The 12,989-nt window shown below is 46.1% G+C and overlaps 2 long non-coding RNA genes across 5 annotated transcripts in view; one reads left to right on the forward strand and one right to left on the reverse strand.

The window, feature by feature from the left end:
• Positions 1–12,989, forward strand: part of LOC309616285 — a 409,627-nt gene that overhangs the window by 23,455 nt on the left and 373,183 nt on the right. The window lies entirely within an intron of this gene.
• LOC309616272 overlaps positions 4,964–12,989 on the reverse strand; it is a 59,857-nt gene continuing 51,831 nt past the window's right edge. For all 4 annotated transcript variants that reach the window (XR_014237393.1, XR_014237394.1, XR_014237395.1 and 1 more), the window contains one exon: positions 4,964–5,409. This is a non-coding gene — a long non-coding RNA (uncharacterized lncRNA). The remainder of the gene's footprint in view (positions 5,410–12,989) is intronic.

A 12,989-nucleotide genomic window follows, 5' to 3' on the forward strand; every position in this document is an offset into this window, starting at 1 on the left:
ACCTTAACACTGGGGTAGATGTTTATTGTTCTTGAAGGAGGGATTCCCCAATCTGACGCCCCTCTGAGTAACCCATCGCCTTACAAGACATGGTGAGAAACTGAGCCCACCTCCAACTACAGAAGCTGAACGTTCAGGTGCTTGCTTTCAGAGTCTCCCTTGCAGCAAAGGTGCAAGTATGGGACTTGAACTCTCTCTCAGGCAACCTAACAGCGTACCTCTCCAGACATAAAGATGCAAAGAATCAGAGTCCCTATTGGGTGGGGAGGTAACAGCATCAGCAGGAGGGGCATTGAATTTGCAGAGGCAGCCAGGGAGTGAAACGATGAGTTCCACAAATCAAGGAAAAGACAAACAGCCCACCAGGAAAAAGGGCAATGGAAATGAATGGACAGTCACAGAAGAGGGAAGCAAAAGGCCAATAAATTTGTGTGAAGATACGCAATAAGGAAATTAAAGCAATGAGATGTTACTTCCCATCAGATTAACAACAATGTTGAAGTCTGAAAACGTGAATTGGCATCCCCTTAGGGTTTTGTAAAACAAATGCCAATATGTAGGAAAGCTGACAATGTACATACCCTACACCCCGCAACCCCTCATCTAGGTATATCCATATCCTGAGTAGAGAGTTCCAACCCTTGTGTGCTATTGGAGATACTGATCCTCTCAGGCCTGGGGGCAGCAATGGCAGGGAGAGGACCCACTTGAGCCCCCTGCGAGCTGCAACACAACCAGCCCACTCCAGGCTCAAAACTCTGTCCTGTTTACTCAAGTGTGATGTATACATACTATCATATTCCAGTTATGCTGCAAGAGGTGAAAAAGCTGGGGAATTATTGCTTATACATGTGCACAAGGAAAGAGATGCGCAAAGGTGGTCATGACAACATTGTCATAACAGTGGGGGGAGAGGGGGGATAGAAAAAGTTTACCTCTCTGTAGTGGATTCTGTTGTGAGCTGCCCAGATACCCCTTCAGTACTGAAGCACTCACGCCCCCATCTCCTGGGAGTGTTGGCTGCTAATGGCTCATGACTGAGTTCTCCTCTAAGAATGGCCTTTAATAGAAGGGAGCTGCTTCGCCCAAGGTTACACACCCTCCCCAGGGAAGCCCTCTTCCAAGGACAGGTCAGCCCAGAGTATAGAGGCCCAGCTCCTTTGCCTCATTTCAGCACATTTGAGAAGGGCTGTCCCAGCTCCAGCACTCACTATAGTATCGATTGAGGCTTCTGTTGCAACTGTATTGCAGCCCAAGTTCTCCTACACCCAAGCCTGCTTCCCGCAGCCCCTCACAGATATTGGTCTTGAGAGCACACCCTAATAAACCACCTGTGTACAAATCTCTGTCTCACATCTGTTTCCCTGGAAACCCACCTGTAAGAGAGGTGGTCCAAGGATGGACAAACACCGTAAATTGAGATTTTAGAGCTGGATCACCCTACTGTCCATCTAGCAGTGAAGACCCCATCGCTCAGGACAGGTGGAACACAGACAGCACCCGGCAAGTGCAAGTAGTCCAGTTGTTAAATTTTCATGGGGAGTGAATTGGGATGGGATTAAGGTAGAAGAGAATGTGCTGGTTGATATAACATCTCAGGCGTTTGAGAGAGACTGTGGATGGCTACTGTTGAGTGCTATAAATGCACTGGAGCAAGATAATGAAAGGCTGAGGGAAATTAATTACCTTCTTAAGGTGGAATATAAGACTCTCATCTCCCGCAGCAAGAGGGCATAAAAAGTTCAGGATAAAGCCGAGGACTTGCCTATAAAAATAGCAGCGCTCCACTTTGCTTTACACCAGAAACTAACACAACATTGTAAATCAACTAGCCTTCGATTTAAAAAAAAAACAAAAAAAATAGCAGCACTCCACAGAAAGTGAAATTCTCAACCCCAACAAATCTACTTATGCCAAAACTAGCACCCTGGTTGGGAAAGAGCAGGACCTTGGCATTTGGGATGGAGTCAATGTGCTCAAGAATCTTGAAATCTTAGATCCTCCTGAACCCTCTAGCCCTACAAAAGTGGCCTCTCCTTTCTTAAAAGCCACTGCTTCGGGGGCTTCCCCTGGTGGCGCAGTGGTTAAGAATCCTCCTGCTAATGCAGGGGACGTGGGTTCAAGCCCTGGTCCGGAAAGATTCTACATGCCGCGGAGCAACTGGGCCCGTGCGTCACAACTACTGAGCCTGCGCTCTAGAGCCTCTGTGCCACAACTACTGAAGCCCACGAGCCACAACGACTGAGCCCGCGTGTTGCAACTACTGAAGACCGCCCGCCTGGAGCCCGTGCTCCGCAACAAGAGAAGCCACCGCAATGAGTAGCCCCCGCTCGCCGCAGCTAGGGAAAGCCCGCGTGCAGCAGCAAAGACCCAACACAGCCAAAAGTAAATTAAATAAATAAAAATTTTTAAAAAGCCACTGCTTCCCTTTGCTTAAAGATAGTGCAGAGGCTTCTACCTTGTAAGACAGGACTTATTCTTACCTCTCCTCCTGGCCACCACCAATAACTAGGATCAAGTCACAACCTGGTCATGGTTCTGGGCCTGCTAAGGAAGGGAAAGGACTACACCCCGAAGGAGCTGTGGGATCTCAACCTCCGGCCAGTTCTGGCAGGATTCAGGAGAATGTAATGGAATTAGACCCTGAGGGTTCTGAACTAAGAGGGACAGACTATAAAGTTGGATAAAGGAGAGTGTATTGATTTGGGAGCCCTCTCCCATGATCAGACTTAACACCCCAGCAAGGACCTTGGGAGATGGTATTCACATGTTCCTAGAGTCGATCTTGTAAACTTGGAGAAAGTGATAGACCACACAAAGTGAAGAAAAAATTCCAGAGCAGTCATGGCAGATGGTAAAGGAAGGAATCAGAATGCTCACAGACTTTGGCATCCTAGAGTGGATATGCTAAGTAAGGCTGAAATACCTACCAGTGGCTATGTTCCATGGGACGCCTAGAGGACACTCCATTTATCAATGCGATAAGGGGTGACGTGGTGAGGTGGCACCAGCGTCACTAAGAAGCTTACTCTCTAGGCAGACCTATATAGAAGCTAAATAGAAAGTTGTTATAGAACTGACTCCCTCGTAACAATGGGGATGATAAGATCCTGAATTAACCATCAAAAACAGAATGAGTGCAATTATTGTTAATGAAAAGCAAAACTGAAGTGGCAATCCCAGGGCATGATCCAAAGAAAGATTATGGAAATCATTAATGGAATAAGACATCCCCAGAGGCAAGATAGACAGCAATTAACAGGGTAATGCTCAACCTATACAACCAAAAGAAATCGAGGATGGATTATCAGAAGGCCAAGGGTAGCAATACTAATAAAAGTCATAATTCCTTGGCCAATTTCTGGACCTGAGCCAGTTCTCAGACCCAGAAACCACTGACTAAAGGAGAAGCCAGGTTGCCGTGAGGAAGAGCCCTCAATGCCATGGCAAGTGTATATGGAAATAATTCCCCCAGTTTTTCTCCAAAAGTATCTACAGTCATTTACGTGGATAACCGTACACTAGAGAAAGAGGAATACTCTTACATTTCAGCAACTTCCAGATACAGGCTCTGAATTAACACTGATGCTCAAGAAACTGAAGTGGTACCATGCCCCCACCGTTAGAGAAGGACATATAGGGGCTAGGAATAAATGACATCCTGGCCCATATTTGATTCACAGTGGGTTCACCGAATCCCTAGACCCATCCAATGGTCATTTCCCCAGCCCCAAATGTGGAATGGAAATAGACATTCATGGTGGTTGTTACAACCCCCCACATTGGCCTATGGGATAAGAGCTATCACAGTGGTGAAGGCCAAGTGAGAAGCCTCTGACACCACCTTCCCATTCTAGCCAAGGATAGTAAATCAAAAACATATCGCAGCACAGGGAGAACAGCAGAGGTCAGCGCCACCCTTAAAACCTAAAGGATATGGAGGTGTGGTCTCTAGCCTATTCCCATTTAATTCACTAGTCTGGCTCCTAAATAACAGATGGATCCTGGAAGATGATAGTGAACAATTGTAAACTCAAGCAAGTACTAGCCTCAATTGCAGCTGCCGACTGGTGTGCAATCCTTGTTAAACACAGCCCGCAGGACTGTACATGGTATACAGCCACAGATCTGGCAAATGCATTATTTTCCCTTCCTTTCAGGAAAAGGATCAGAAATGTTTCCCATTCATGGAAGAAGAGCAACAGTATACATTGACCATCTTCCCAGGGCTAAGTGAATTCTCCTGCTCTCTGTCATAATATAGTCCAAAGAGATCCAGACTGGCTGGACATCAGACAGAACATCACAGTGGTCTACCAAACCAGCGACATCATGCTAATGGGATGAGCAAGCAGTAGTGGGTATTTTGGAGGACTTCATAAGATAAACATATTTCAGAGAAAGAGATACAACCCTATGTAAATTCAGGGTGTTACCACATTAGCGAAGTTTTTAAGAATCCAGTGATCTGGGACATTTTCTCCAAAGTCAAAAAAGTAAATGATTGCAACTTGTACCTCCCACCACAAAGGATAATGTCTGGCAGGCTGCTTCAGGTTCTGGAGGCAGCATGTTCCATACCTATTGGAGGCAGCTCCAATCCATATGCCACATGATATGTAAGGCTGCTAGCTTTGAGTTGGACCCACAGAAGGAAAATGCTTTGCAGCAGGTCCAGGCTTTAGTGTAAACAGGCCTGCTACTTGGGTCATATGATCCAGTAGACATGATGGTATTAGAGGTATTTATGGTATTAGAGGCATATTTGGGAAAAGATACCATGTGGAGTTCATGGCAAGCCTCTTAGAAGAGCAAGAATGTACAATTTACAACAGAAAGTTGTTTATAAAACAGCTCCTGGAGTGCTACCAAGCCCTGGTTAGAGATGGACCATCTGACCTTGGGACATCAAGTGACCACGCAGCCCCATCATGAGCTGAGTTCCATCAGACCCACTAAGTCAAAAAGTTGGCCAGGCCCGAGAGCAATTTATTATATGATAGAAGTGGAACATCTAGGATCAGGAACAAGCAAGGCCTGAAAGCACAGGAAGCTGCGTGACTGGGTAGGCCACGCTTTCATGTGATCCACCACTGTTGCACTGGTTCTTCTCCTTCAGCTGCCACCAACGCCTTCATGGTTGGAGAAGACTCTTGACCAGATGATGGAAGAGGGAAAAGCCCAAGCTTGTTCACAGATGGGTCATTTCAGGATGTGCTATAAGCCAAAAAATGGACTGTTGATCCTCTACAGCCTTGAAAGACAGAGATGAGGGAAAATCTTCCCAATGGCAGAGCTTTGGGTGGTGTGCCTGGTCATTCCATTGGTGCAGGAAGAGAAGTAGCCTGAGGTTAGCCTTTATATGGATGCATGGGCAGTCGTGAGTGGCTTGGCTATTTGGTCAGAGGCCTGGAAGGAGAAAGAACAGAAGATCAATGTCAAGGAGGTCTACGGAAGAGGGATGTGATAGATGTATGAGAGTGAGTATGAAGTGTAAAACTGTTTGTAGCTCATGTTAACTCCATTAGAGAACATCTACCATAGAAGAGGACTAAACAACCAAGGAGACAGAACAACTTGATCAGTCAAGGTCAGCCAGTCACTGTTTTCGGTCACCCAATGCTGGTAAAACGGGGTCATAAATGGAGTAGCCGTAGTGGCAGGGATGGAGGCTATTTGGGGGCCAAAAAACATGAGCTTCCACTCTCCGATGTGGATCTAGCTACTGTCACTGCAGAATGTCTAGTCTGCCAGCAACAGAGACCAATGTTGGGACCTCAATATGACACTATTGCTTGAAAAGATGAACCAGTCATTTGGTGACGAGTTGCCTTCACTGGACCTCTCTACCCTGAAAGAGTCAGCAAATCTTCTTGGCTGAAATCAATACACATTCTGAATATGGATTTGCCTTTCCTGCCTGCCGGGTGGCAGTCAGCAACACTAGTCCAGAATTTGTGGATTGGTTTGATCTACCAACATGGGATCTTATATAACATTGCCTCAGATCAAAAAACCCACTTTGCAGCAATGGGAAAATGACCACAGGATCCCTGTCACATTCTGCACTACTCAGAAGCTGCTGGCCTGAGACGTGTAGCTGAGTTGTCAGCTTGGAGATGACATCCTGGAAGGATGGCGTACCATCCTTCAGGATGAGTATAAACTCTAAAGCAATGATCACTATGCATGGAATTCCCAATAGATTAAGTTGATGAGTCCAGGAACCACAGATGAAGGTAGGAATGGCCTCATTACCATCATTTCCCATAACCCCACTGGGGAATTTGACATTCCCATTTCCTCAACTTTAGATTTTGTGGATCTGGAAGTTCTGATTCCCAGCGAGGGTATGCTCCCACCAGGGGACACAGTGAGAATCCCATTAAACTTAAAGTTATGGCTGTCACATGGTTCCTTCAGTTTCCTCATGCCAGGAGGCCAACAGATAAGAAGATGTGTTACTACACTGGCAAGGGAATTTCACTGATAGCAGAAGGCTGTAGGGCTGCCATTACATAATGAGAGCAGAGAACCCAGGTAATCTCCTGAGTGTGTCTTAGTAATTCCCTGCCCAATGCTGACAGCTAATGGGCAAATACAGTAACTATGGCCTGAGAAGAAATGATGACCAAGGGTTCGGCCCCTCAGGGATGAGAATCAGGGTCACTCCAGCAGGAAAGCTACCTAGACCAGCACTGGTGCTAACAGAGGATGAAATGAACATAGAATGGATATAAAATGAACATGAATGGATAGTAGAAATGGGAGATGAGGAGATCCTGATTTGGCCTCAAGACCAGCTGTGGTGACAGGGGCTACAGTTTGCCCAACTAACTTTTTTTTGTAGTTTTCCCTGGAAAAAGAGACCAACCAGAATCCTGGAGGAACTGCCCCCAGATGTGGTGAATATGAAACAGATGGATCCAAGCAGCACGACGGGTGGACTGTAGTGGATGCTGTTGTCAGCTGCCCAGCTCCCTCTAAGGACAGAGACATTCACTCCCTTGGCTGCCATGAGCGTTGGCTGCAGATGGTCCGCAGATGAGTCCTCTCCTGGGTTTGACTTTTGGCAAATGGAGCTGCCTCACCCTTTCCTGAAAGCAGCCTTCATCCAGTGCCTGGGTAATGAGCAGTACAAAGGCCTGGAACCTTGTTTTGATAGGTCGCCCCATCTCCAGCACTCCCAGTAGAGATCATTTGAGGTATCTGCCCAAGTACATCACAGTTTAGCCTCTCTCTGGTCAACTCTGATGCCCTCCCTCCTTCACAGGTGGTTCTCCAGGGAACACTTCTCAATAAACCCGCTGCTCAGAAATCTGTCTCCAAGTCTGCTTCCTGGGAAAGCAAACCAAGTGGATTAAATGGGAAAAATGTCACAGAGCACACTGCTGCTAGGCTGTGTCCTTTTGAGGCTGGGAAACAGCCAGGGTTTGGTTATTGGAAATGATGATTCTGCAGACTTCTGACTCACCTCATCAGGTGACTGGTTAAGGAGAGTTTTTTGAGTGGTGAACTCAAAGACTGCAGTTGAGTCAGGAGGCAAAGGCAAAAATCAGCATAATTATATTGAAAAGCCTCGGGAAGGGGGAAGAGAATACTGCCTCCCAGCCTCAACTGCTCATATGTTATTGGAGACAAGTTTTTTGAAACAGTGCTCCAACTATTTCCCATAGTTGAGAGGTAACTCAGGAAATATTCTAAATTGCTGGTATAGTATCTATAATATATAAATATATATAATATATAATATATATATCACTCTATATATTATATAGAGTGATATATATATCACTCATATATATATTATATAAATATATATAATATATAATATATAAATCACTCTGTGATTTATTCATAAATGGAATTTCATACAGATCCTAAAAGGAATGAACCAGAACTAGATAGATCAACAAAAATCTTAAAACTTTTCAAAAGTATAAACTTATGTGAAAAAGCAAGATACTAAAAGATATGAACATGTAAAAAATTTTAGACACAAGGGACAACATTATATACTATTTATTGCTGGACAAAACTGTAATAAAGATATAAAAACATGGGTTGGCTCACGAAATTCATCAGAGTGGCAGTTTCTGGGGAAGGGAGGAAGAGAATGAATACAAAAGGGTTTCTGAAAGGACTTTCATGGTTTTTTTTGTTTGTGTGTTTATTTGTTTTGGTTTTCTGTGGGGTTTTTTTGGCTGCATTGGGTCTTCATTGCTGCGTGCGGGCTTTCTCTAGTTGCAGTGAGCAAGGGCTACTCTTCTTTACCATGCGCAGGCTTCTCATTGAGGTGGCTTCTCTTGTTGCGGAGCACGGGCTCTAGGTGCGCAGGCTTCAGTAGCTGCAGCACATGGGCTCAGCAGTTGTGGCACTCGGGCCCTAGAGCATGCAGGCTTCAGTAGTTGCAGTACATGGGCTCAGTAGTCGTGGCTCGCGGGATCAAGAGTGCAGTCTCAGTAGTTGTGGTGCACGGGCTTAGTTGCTCCACAGTATGTGGGATCTTCCTGGACCAGGGCTCGAACCTGTGTCCCCTGCATTGGCAGGCAGATTCTTAACCACTGCGCCACCAGGGAAGTCCAGGACTTTCATGTTTTAAGTGATATATTGTACCTTTTATTTTTTAAAAACAATTTGAAGCAGAGATGACAAAATTTCATCATATGTTAATTCTGGGTTGTGGGCATATCGATAATTGTTATATATATTCACTATAACGTTCTGTATTAAGTTTTTCTGAGCTTAAAAAAATTGCAGTATAGTACAATCAACCTTCTGAAAGATGCGTGAAGGTGTGCAGTGTTCTCATAATAGAACTAGTGATCCTTGTCTCTGGGGCATCAAGAGAGAAGGAATCCATCAGGTAGAAACCTAGGAACAGCGTTCCAGCACCAGGGAGCATTGAAGCCAAGCAAAATGCTCCAAGACCAAAACAGCAGGGCCATTTGGTGTGCCCAGAAGAGAAGGCATGAGGGAAACAGTGGCAAATGAGGCTGGGCAGCCAGAAAGGAGCAGATTGGGCAGAACCTTAAACACACACATAGGAGCTCTAGATCCAAGTCAACCTTGGTTCTTCCAGGAGCTTCTGCCCTTATCCGGGGACCTCACACAGACACACTGGAGACTCCATGGAGAAGAATAAGCACTAAAATGTATAAACTGTGACCACATCTGGCCCAGGTTGTGCATTTTCCTGGATCTGAGGTCCTATAATAAAGACACAAAATAACACACTCTATCAACATAATGAACCACTTTGGGCCATGACCCTGTAGTCAGGCCAAGCTGGGTTCACAGCCGGGCCCCTCCATCAACCACCCAACTGGCCTTGAACAAGACAGTGACCTCTCTGAGCCTCTGTTTCCTCATCTGTAAACTATGGATGACGATAGGCCTTCCTGTGGGGTGGCTGGGAAGACGCAGTGAGGTGGCCCATGCAGCGTGCTCGGGACAGTGCCTGGCACAGAGCAAGCCCTCCAGGGATGTCAACTTCCACATCACCAGGAAGGACCTCCCAGAGCCCCCTGCCAGATGCCCATCCCAAAGAAAAGTCACTCTGCCTTGGGAATTAGTGAGGAAAGGAGCCCTTTCTAGACAGTCCCCAAATTCCTCACTCCTCAAACAGGAGGGGATAAAAGAGTTCCTTAATTGGTACCACAAAGACTTTTCCATGGAGAAAGAAATAGAACTTCTAAATTAAAGGCAGATTTCTCGGCAGGAGGGGCAGCTGGCCTGGAGTCGGAGCCCAGCTGCTGAGCCATTTTCCAGGAGGGAGGCCAGGGTGGAGAGAGTGCTGTCTGGGGAGCATATGCACCCCACCCAAACTCGTCTAAGGATCCCCGTGTTTGTTATCTGATGGGCACCATATTGGATGGGTGGCGCTGCCAGTGTAGCATGGCCGTACCTCCAGCTGCAGCTTGGCCTGGCTGGTTCATTGGGATGGGGCCCCAGGGAACAAGACAGTGTCTCAGAGAGTCCAATCCAGTAGGTGGGCAGAGCTCTGCCTCCGGAAGCTATAACCCCAGCCAGGCCTACTAAGGCGCTGGGTGGAGGAGGGGTCTTGGCACATCAAAGTGGGCTCCCCTGGGAGCAAGTACCAGTCGTAGACCCACTGAGAGGTCTCCTGATGCATGTCTGGGCCTCTTAAATTGCCTCTAGCCTAAGAAAGGACTGGGGGACCCAAAGACAGGTGTAGATTTCAGGACGATCAGGAGCCCAGCGTTAGGGCTAGATAAGCATTCAATCATTCACTTACCGTGCATTCAGGCATTCACTTGTCAAGAAGCATTTGGGAGGCATATGACATGCCCCAGGGCCCGGAGACTCAACAGTGAAATGGGCTGGCCTCCTGGAGGTCTCAGTGAAATAATGCATAATGCCTGACTTGCTTGCAAGCTGTGGTAGGACTGTGTCTCCCCACCCCTTCCCATCTCAGGCCACCTCCGCCCCTGGGCCTGGTGAGGGTCTACGCCAGATGGTCTCAGCTAGTGGGAGGACAGGCCTCCAGGGGCCAAAGTCAGGCAGATTTCAGACCAAATCCTCACCTCGCAGAGTGGAAATGCTGGGCCCCAAGTCCCCCCTTGGTCCCTAATGAAATCACTGATTCAGGCAAGGATTATCAACTGATGTGTTAAAACCATTAGGTGAACAGTGGATGCATAAATGAACATCCGAATTATGCAAAGAAAGACCCCACAGATTTCTTTCTGGCTCAGGAGGAAGAAACAGATCTAGAAGGGTTAAGCTGTGCCTGCCCTGATCCAAGAGTTAGTCTTGCACCAACAGTGGGACCATCAGAAATCATGTATCAAGTGATACAGGTGGAAGCTCTCAGCATCTCCCATGATATGTTCCAGCCAAAAGATGTTTACCTGGGTCCATCAAACTTAGATTTGACTTCCAATTCACAGGATGTAAAGGGGATAAAGGAACAAGCTAAATGGTGACAAAAGGAAGCCACCACACTAATCCAGACAACAGACTCTTCTGCCAGATGATAGAGCCACAGTCTTCAACCAGCCACAATAAAGGGCACTGAGCTAGATGGAAAGCAATGGAAAGGACATGTGCCCAGAGGCACTGAAAAGTCCTAGACAAGATTCTGCTTTGGACAAACCAGCTAAAAGACATTGCTAAGACAACCGCTCCAATCACTAAATATGGGTCGGGTATAAGATGATATTTAGAAATAATTATTTATTTTGTTAAGTGGGATTGTGTTATTTTAGCTCAAAAGGAAATGCTCTGATTTTTTAAAGATGCACACTTGAATAACAAAATAACTCCAGAATGTTCATAGTTGCTTGTGGTAGACAGAATTCCAAGATGGCCCCCAAGATTCCCATCTCCTGGAATACATGCCCTGAGTGTGAATATGATGGGATATTACTCCTGTGATTAGGTTATGTTATGTGACAAAGGTGAAGAGATTTTTCAGCTGACCCTAAGCAGCTGACTTTAATCAAAGTAGAGGTTATCCTGGATGGGCCTGACCTAATCAGGTGAGCTCTTTAAAAGAGGGTCTAGAGGTCAGAGATGGAAGAAGTCAGAGAGATTTGAAGCAGCAGCAGATGTACCCCTGTTGGCCTCGAAGAAGCACACTGCCATGTTGTGGAGAGAGTCAGGTAGCAGGGAACAGAAGGTGACCTCTGAGAGCTGAGAACTTCAGTCCAACAACCACAAAGGAACTGAATTCCACCAACAATTCTATAAACTTAGTAGAGGATCCCGGGGTCAGGATGAGACCCCAGCCCTGGCAGACACCTTAATTCTAGCCAGGTGAGACCCTGAGCAGAGGACATAGAAACTGTGAGATAATACATCTGTGCTGTTTTAAGCCATTAAGTTTATGGCAATTTGTGATAGAGCTATTGAAAACTAATATACTTCTTTATTCATAATCGCCAAAAGCCAGAAATATCCATCAACCAGAGACTAGATAAACAAACTGTGATACATTCACACAATGAAATAATCTCAGCAATAAAAAGAAATGAACTACTGATACAGGTAACAATTTGGATGAATCTCAAAAACATTATGTGGAGCAAAAGTAGCAAGACACAAAAAGATTGTGAGTCTATGTTTATATTCCATGATTTCATTTACATGATGTTTAAGAGCAGGCAGAAAATTAATCTACGGCAATAGAAATCAGAACTATGGTTGCGCATGTGTGGGAGGGAGAAGATTCACTGAAGAGGAACATAATGAACTTTCCGGGGTGATGAAAATGTTTTATATCTTCATTAGGATACAGGTTTTATATCCTAATGAATGTTACGCATTTGTGAAAACTCATCAAACTGTATACTTCAGATCATATATTTTACTGTATGTAAATTATTCCTCAACTTCAAAATAATAATTCTATCTTAGGTGTTTAGAGCTTGGCAGATGGTTCTTCCTGAATCTGGGGGCAAGAAAGCAGCGGGTGGAGGGGATAATTCTTCATTACGCTCACTCTCACATGTTTGCACACACACACACAGATGGCGGCATTCCAGGCCAAGTAAGGTTCCCCTTTGGCCTTTGCCTCGTTTAATGTGGAGAAGGCAGCTGCCTCCCAGCTCCCAGGTCACTGCTCTGTGTGTCCGCCTGTCAAGATAAGAAGGCAAAGGCAGATGCTGCTAATTACCTGGCCTTTCAAGTGGTCCCGCGGCCTCACATCTGGCTCCATCTCCAACATCCAGCTTGAGCCAATAAAAGCCACATAAAATCACGAAGGGCTAATTTGGTGGTCAGGGCTCTGACAGGCTGCACATGAGGAGGTGTAGGGGCAGGACAAGGACTTGGCTGGGAGCGTGGGGCAGGAGAGAAGCCTCACCGAGCAGGCCAGCGGGGCAGAGAAGGTGAAAACACCATCCTCTCCCCATGGCAAACTGCTTCTGCTCTGGCCAAGCCTGGAGCAGGTCTTGGGCGAATATTTCCAGCTTCGATTTGTTTTACTGAGCACCCAGGGAGGGAGGCACCACCTTGCATGCCAG

The sequence above is a fragment of the Balaenoptera borealis genome (assembly GCF_965194805.1).
Source record: "Balaenoptera borealis genome assembly, chromosome: 19".
NCBI classification, from domain to species: domain Eukaryota; kingdom Metazoa; phylum Chordata; class Mammalia; order Artiodactyla; family Balaenopteridae; genus Balaenoptera; species Balaenoptera borealis.